Raw genomic sequence first — 7,472 nt, 5'->3', positions numbered from 1 at the left:
GGTTTTGTGTCCCAGAAAATTCCAGTTACGAGTATCTTCTTGGTTAGGGGTAGGAAGGACTTTGTGTCTGCTCTCCCTCCTCAGGGCTGGGATGTTGTCTGGTTTGAACCTACACAGGCCTTGTATGCACTGTCACCGGCTCTGAGTTCACATGTGTATCAGTTCTATGGTGTCTAGTTCTATGGTTCTATGGTGTCTAGAAACAGTTTCTTTGGAATCGTCACCTCTGGCTCTGACTCTGCCGCCTCTTCTGCATAGAGGGATCTTGAGAAGGGGTCTTTCTTTCTTTCTATCTTTCTTTTTTTTTTAAGATTTATTTATGTCACTGTCTGTCTTTAGACACACCAGAAGAGGGCATCAGATCCCCAAATGGTTGTGAGCTACCATGTGGTTGAATCACCATGTGGTTGCTGGGAATTTAACTCAGGACCTCTAGAAGAGCAGTCAGTGGTCTTAACCGCTGAGCCATCTCTCCAGCCCAAGGGAAAGGGTCTCGATAAAGGCCTCCCAGTTAGCGCTAAGTGCTCCCAACTCACTCTCTGCCCACTGTCCAGTTGTGGGTCTCTGCTAATTACCATCTACTCGGAGCAGCAGCTTCTTGGATGAGGGCTTAGTCTGTGAGCTATGGTATAGAAATGTGTCATTAAGAGTCACTGTACTGCAGGGGGGTCTCCCCTAGGCTCATGACATTTAGGCCCAGTTCTTGGCCATCTTACGCAGTACTTTGTACAGGTTCCACGTCATGTCATCTGGGTTACCAAAGATCCAAAGTGATAAATACCATATTTCCCCTTACATATGGATGTCATCTTTTAAGTTTTAGATATGTGTGATTCAATCCAAAAACCACAGTGGTTAGGTAGCTGGTCAGGGACGGGGGTTGGGAGGCTGGGCATAGGAATGGGATCTTCCAAACCTTTTTATTTTTAAACGACCTCACACAAATACAGATGGAGCTCAGAGTGACCCCTTAGAGCTGACATTCACAGCACTCACAGGAAGCCATAGCTGGGGAATCTTCATACAGAATGAGCAGCCCTGGCTGTCAGGGAACAAAGTCCCACACATACTGAGTTTTGTGTTGTCCAACTGAGCCTCTCGAAGGAGAAAAGGCCAGAAGTATTTAATGGTCATCCCAGCACTAGAGAGGCAGAGGCAGGAGGGCTGGGGTCCACTCTAGAATGAGCTACGTGGTAAGACCCCTATCTCAAACAAGGAGAGAAGGAAGATTTTACTGCCATATATCAACCCTTCCGAGTTATCCAGCCAGATCGCCATCCTGCTTGGTCCACTCTTTACTAATTAACGGCATCTCCACTGTAGGGCATCTCAGTTTCAACCCTTTGGTCTCAAGCCCTTAAACCCACCCTTGAACAGTTGTCCTGTGTAAGTTAAAGATGTTCATCTTCCAATCGTTACAGGGACTCCTGTATCTGTTCCCACACCCAATATTTGTGGGGAAATCCAAACAAAGTCACCTTTGAAGCTGAGTACAAGCCAGGCATGACAGCGCATACCTTCAATCCCAGCCCTCAGGAGGCAGAGGCAGGCGGACCTCTGAGAATTCAAGGTCATAGTGAGTTCCAGGGTGACCACAACTACTTGGTGAAACCATTTCTAGAAGGAAAAGGGGGAAGAGGAGGAGGGAGGAAAGAAAAGGAAGAAGAGAAGGAAGAGAAAGAAAGAAGGGGGGGGGGAAGCAGGGAGGAGGGAAGGAGAAATTTAAGGCCAGCCTGGGCTATATGAAACCCTCCCAGTCTTTAAGATGACTACGAATCTCTACTGCCACCATCTGGTCCAATCTGTTAACCATCTCTCCTGATGGTCTCCTAACAACAAACCTGGTCTGTTTCCATTATGGGTTCCCTTCAACCTGCTCCTGACACAACAAGGCCATCTCTCTTAAAGGCTACACTTGTTCATTTTCTTTCCTGTGCTGACGAAACTCCAGGGCTTTCCCATGTCCTCAGACTGAAATCCCAGCTCACTACAATGTCCCATAGGTCCCAGCCCTCTAAACCTTTCATTATTGCTGAGACTCCAGGGGTAATCTACCTTCAGATATGAAAATCTCACCCTCTTCGCTGAGTTGGGTGTGGTCTCTCCACTCTTCAAATCAGCCTCCAGAGTCTGCCGCGACACTATTTCTTAGGATTTGTTATGGACTAAGTCTTTGTAAAACATGATCTCGGGCCAGAGAGGCAGCTCAGTAGGTAAAGGTGCTTGCTGATAACCTGGACAACCCCAGTTCAATCCCCCGGACCCAGGTGGTAAGGAAGCCAACCCACAAGGTTGCTCTCTGACCTCCACATGTATGTCATGACACATGCACGGAAACATTAATAAGGTACATACATGCCTGTAATTGACTAAGGTTACAGTGCACAGCCGCTGGAGAGTCGGCTCAGTGGTTAAAGCACTGGATGCCCTTTCAGAGGACCAGGGTTCAATTCCCAGCAACGACATGGTGGCTCACAACGTCTGTAACACCAGTTCCAGGGGGTCCGATATACTCTCTTCTACCTTCTACCTCTGCTGGGACCAGGCTCATAACAGTGTACAGATGTGTAAGCAGGCTAAGAATGGCTTTATTTGGAGATGTGAACATGTTGGAGTAAGTGTGTCACTGAGGGCTTTACAGCTCTTGTCCTAGCTACCTGGAAGCTAGTCTTCTCCTAGCAGCCTTCAGACGAAGATGTAGAACTCTCCTGCACCATGCCTGCCTGGACACTGCCATGCTCCCATCTCGGTGAAAATGGACTGAGCCTCTGAACCCGTAAGCCAGTCCCAAGTAAATGTTGTCTTTATAAGAGTTACCTTGGTCATGTGTCTGTTCACAGCAGTAAAACCCTAAGATACCAAAGAAAAGCGATACCACCATTGAGGAAAAGAATGGGGCAATCTTGACATTCCTAACTGCACACTGTGGCACAGGCCTGTGCTGTGGAGGAGAGGCCGCGCCCTGCTCGGTAACAATGACTTACTTGATGACTTAGTTGATGTCCTAGTTACGTTGACTGCTGGATGCCAGGCCAAACATAAGATGCAACAGCAGGGGCTGGTGAGATGGCTCAGTGGGTAAGAGCACCCGACTGTTCTTTCGAAGGTCCAGAGTTCAAATCCCAGCAACCACATGGTGGCTCACAACCATCCGTAACGAGATCTGGTGCCCTCTTCTGGAGTGTCTGAAGACAGCTACAGTGTACTTACATATAATAAATAAATAAATCTTTAAAAAAAAAAAAAAGATGCAACAGCAGAAAACCACTGTCTGACTCCCAGACTCAGCGCTAACTGCCAGCACAGCTGCAACATCAATGCTCTCTGGTATCCGGGGTCTCAGCTCGCTGACTAGAAAGCCTGAGGTTGGAAGCAGTGGCTAACTGACTGCTCACAGCCTGCGTTCCTCTGCAGGCTGTGTGAATCTGGGTTCCCACACAGCATGGAGGTAGCGGCTTCCCAGGAGCAAATGTGCAAACTGCAGCACCTGACTAGGGAGCTCTCGAAGCAATACAGTGAGAGCGCTGAGGCAGGGGAATTGGCTCAGGGTTCGAGCTTTGGGTGACCTTTCACTGTGTTCTCACAAAGTAGACAGCGAGGAGAGGGAGAGAGAGATGAGACAGTCGTGGGACTAAAAAAAACTGGTAAAACCAAGCTCTCTCCTGTCTTCTCTTCCCCTAATGAAGGCACCGAGCCTACTGGAGCAGGGCCTTATCCTTATGACACTTATTTACTTATTTCATTTATTGAGACAGAGTCTTACCACGCAGCCCTGCTAATCTGGAACTCACATTCAGATGGTCCAGGCTCAGGCTCCAGGGTACTAGGGTCTAGATGGGTGCTACTACACTTCATTTCATCCAATTACCTCCTGAATGCCTACCCCGTTGGGATTTGAACACATGAATTTCAAGGAACAGTCCTGGCGAGCCACCACAGCAACCGTCTGACAATGCCCATAACGGCTCGAAGGGATTGGCTGTACCTTCCCGAGCTTGGAACTCTGCCAGTTCCGGTAGCTACCCAGGCCACTTTGCTGAAAGAGTTAAAAGCACAGCTGAATGAATGATGGGTAATAGTTGGACAAACAATAAACTTGGCCTAAAAGCTTGTTAGGAAGATCAGAAAAATATGGTCTTTGGTGAATTAGGTCTTTGAATAACACATCCTGGTGTCTTCTTGGCAGATAGGGGTTTCTATATGATCCCTACCCCCACCTCTCCCAGGTGCACTCAAAGTCTTATACCTCGTAACAAAGACCACAACCCTATGGGGGGCGGGGGGATTAAAATGGAGTTAGACCCTCGCGTGCATTACTGTCAGGGCTCATCATAGTCTCTTCTTCATCTGCTTGGCTTGCTTCCTTCTGAGGCTTAATCTCAAAAGTTGAAACTTCAGGTCTTCCTCTCCTAATTCTTCCCCTAATCAAAACTCCGCGATTTAACAGCATTCCTATGCCAATCAGCTCTCAACCTCAGCCTGCTCTGCGGGCAGGCCAGAGCTTCGGGCTCTGGGCTCCTCCTCACTGGTTTGGTTACTTCTTACCTCTGTCTCCCAGTCTACATCAGCTTTCCACTTTACACATCAAGTCACTGTCTCCATAGCAACAGCTATCCAGTTACTCAAGGCGAAATGGTAGGCATTTCCCTTTCCCGTCCAGTCAACCTAATGTGGTTATCAACACCTCTAAGACATCCATGTCCATTTCTGGTGTTAGCACACCAAAACCAGCCACTGCTAACCCTTCCATACAATAGTCTCCGATACAGGATCCGGCAGACAGAGCAATTAGTGGAGTTGGAAAATGAAAACCATTTCGCAGACATACCTACAGGAGGTTCTGGGACTGAGTTACTCAGTGAGATGTAAGACAATCTAAGGTCACTAAAATGCAAGTGTTTGGAGAGGTTGTAACCAGCGGGCTTGTACCCCACTTCTTGGCCAGCTCCATGGGTTAGCCGTTGCTGTGACAACTGTGGCAGTTCCCAAATCACCACTGTGGGGCTTCCTGGGGTGGTTCACCTGACTGTCCCTCCTCTAAGCCTTCCATTGGTTTATGTAAAAACACCTTATTCCTTTGTGATCAAAATACCTGAGTGGGACCTTAAGAGACCTTAAGAGCATCAGCAAAGAGCACTTGCTGCCCTTGAAGAACTCCTGAGTGTAGTTCCCTGCATCTACCTCAAGTGGCTCACAACTCCAGTTTCAGATCTGATGCCATCTTCTGGCCTCCACCCACAAGCACATGATGGCGCGCGCGCGCGCGCGCGCACACACACACACACACACACACACACACACACACACACAATTAAGTACTAAATCGTTTTTAAAAACACCCAAGCGTTTTCTGCTTCCAACCCTCTCCTCTCATAGGTCTTCCTATAGCAACCCATTCTCCATCAAACACAATTTAAGTCACCCAGTCCTGCTCAGAATTCCCCAGTAGCTTCCGACCACATCTAGAGTACAGTCTTTTCACTAGGTCCCAACAACCTAATGGTCAGGCCTCTCCTGTAGACCTCTCTAACCTTATTCAGCCACCGGGTTCCCTAGTCCCCAGTCCCAGCAATTCTGTCTAACTCTCTACATTTAATGCGCACACAGTGTTCTCCCCCTTCTCTATCTGGTAAGATTACAAGCCCTGCCCGCCCTCCCAGACCTTACTTTGTCTCTGGTTTCCTAACATCTCTAGAGGATGTGCATGCTGACCATAGGGACAATGTGCCCTCATGTCAGCCCAGGACTCACATCTTGACAGAATAAACCTGAGTGAAACTCAAGGGCAGATTTTACTCATTACTCTATGAGCAACAACTGTGGGATTTTTGATTTGTTTTGAGACAGAGCTCACGTGGCCTTGGCTACCAGCCTGGATCTCCCTATGTAAACCAGGCTGGCCCCTGCCAGGGACTGTAACTGTAAGTCACCAGGCCGGGCACTGCAAATTACTGTTGACTATTACTGAAGATAGTATAATTTGGACATCAAGGCACAGGTAGTAGTATAGCAAATTGTTATGGGACATATTATATTTAATTATATTTTATAGGAGTAAAAAAACACATTCCTGAAAACAAAAATTCCTGAAAGCCCTTTAAACACTGCTGCTAAAACTTGTCTACCCAAAAGGAATGTATTTTTTAAAATGTGTTAGATACAGGAGGGGAAAGGGGATTAGAGGGTGGGTTGTGGTTGGTATTACTGCCAAAACTTTGTCTAACTCCTCTGCTCTTGCAATAGCCTGTTACTGGCTTTTAAAGATAAATGAACTGTTAGTCACGTCCCTGCTCCCTCCCTGTTCCCATCTGATGCCTTTCAATAGGGCTGTGGGGAAGCAGCACCACCTGCTGGGCAGAGCCAGTCCTGCACCCACACAGGCATTTAAGGCCCTGCTGTCAAGCAACCCTGGAAACATCAGTGACTCAGCCACCAAAGCCAGCCCAAACAGCAGACCTCTCTGCTCCAGAATTGCTGATTAGAGAGCTAGCTTCTGAGATTTCTCTTCCCTAAAACTACGGTAACCTGGAAGTCAGTGCCACTGAGGGAAAACCGCCAAAATCTATCTAGCTTGACAAGGAGTCCCTTGTCCCCGGCTATAAACAAGAGAGACCAGGAAAAACCCAAATGTTATCACACACATCTGACTGCATGTATGTCTGCGGACCACACGAGAGCCTGGTGCAGGGAGAGGCTTCAGATGTCCTGGGATCGGAATTAGATGGTTGTGTAAACGCAAGGAATCAAACTCCAGTCCTCTCCAAGGACCACTGAGCCATCTCTGGCCCCTTAAAGATGTTTTTGGGGTTTTTTTATGTTTTTGTTTTTTGTTTTTAATTTTGATTTGTTGTTGTTGTTTGGCTGTTTTTTTGTTTGAGTAGCCTTGGAGGTCCTGAAACTACTCCTATAGGCAAGCTGGCCTGGAATAGAGTTCCTACCTTTGCCACAATTAAAGGCTTTCCTCCAGGGCTGGGATTAAAGAGATGTGCCACCACACCAGGCTGTCTCTCAAGTCCTTACTTTTCTAATTGCTGTTATTAAAGGATAATCTGTCTGCCATCTGCCCATGAACTGGTCTACAAATATATATGTACGCATGAAGTGAATCCTTTCGTTAGGATGTGATTTCACCATTTACAAATTATTCCCATTTCTATAACTTAACATGAATTTATTCTATTTCCTAGTGACAAAACCTGAATCAATGTAACATTTTTTCCTGTCCCCTTCCTCCTCCTATTTCCAAGACTTTACCCCTTATCCAATGCATCCCCCCAAAATGATTCCTACACCATTTTCTTAATTACAAAAATAACTATTTCCTTTAAGTATTTTTTTAATATAGCCTTTTAAAAAACAAGATGGCAGTGGTGACCCACACCTTTAATCCCAGCACTCAGGAGGCAGAGGCAGGTGGATCCCTAAATTCGAGGACAGCCTGGTCTACAGAACAAGTTCCGGGACAGCCAGGG

This window comes from Mus caroli, chromosome 5, assembly GCF_900094665.2.
Source record: "Mus caroli chromosome 5, CAROLI_EIJ_v1.1, whole genome shotgun sequence".
Taxonomy (NCBI): Eukaryota; Metazoa; Chordata; class Mammalia; order Rodentia; family Muridae; genus Mus; species Mus caroli.
The sequence above is the reverse complement of the archived record's forward strand: the minus strand, read 5'-3'. Positions refer to the sequence as shown.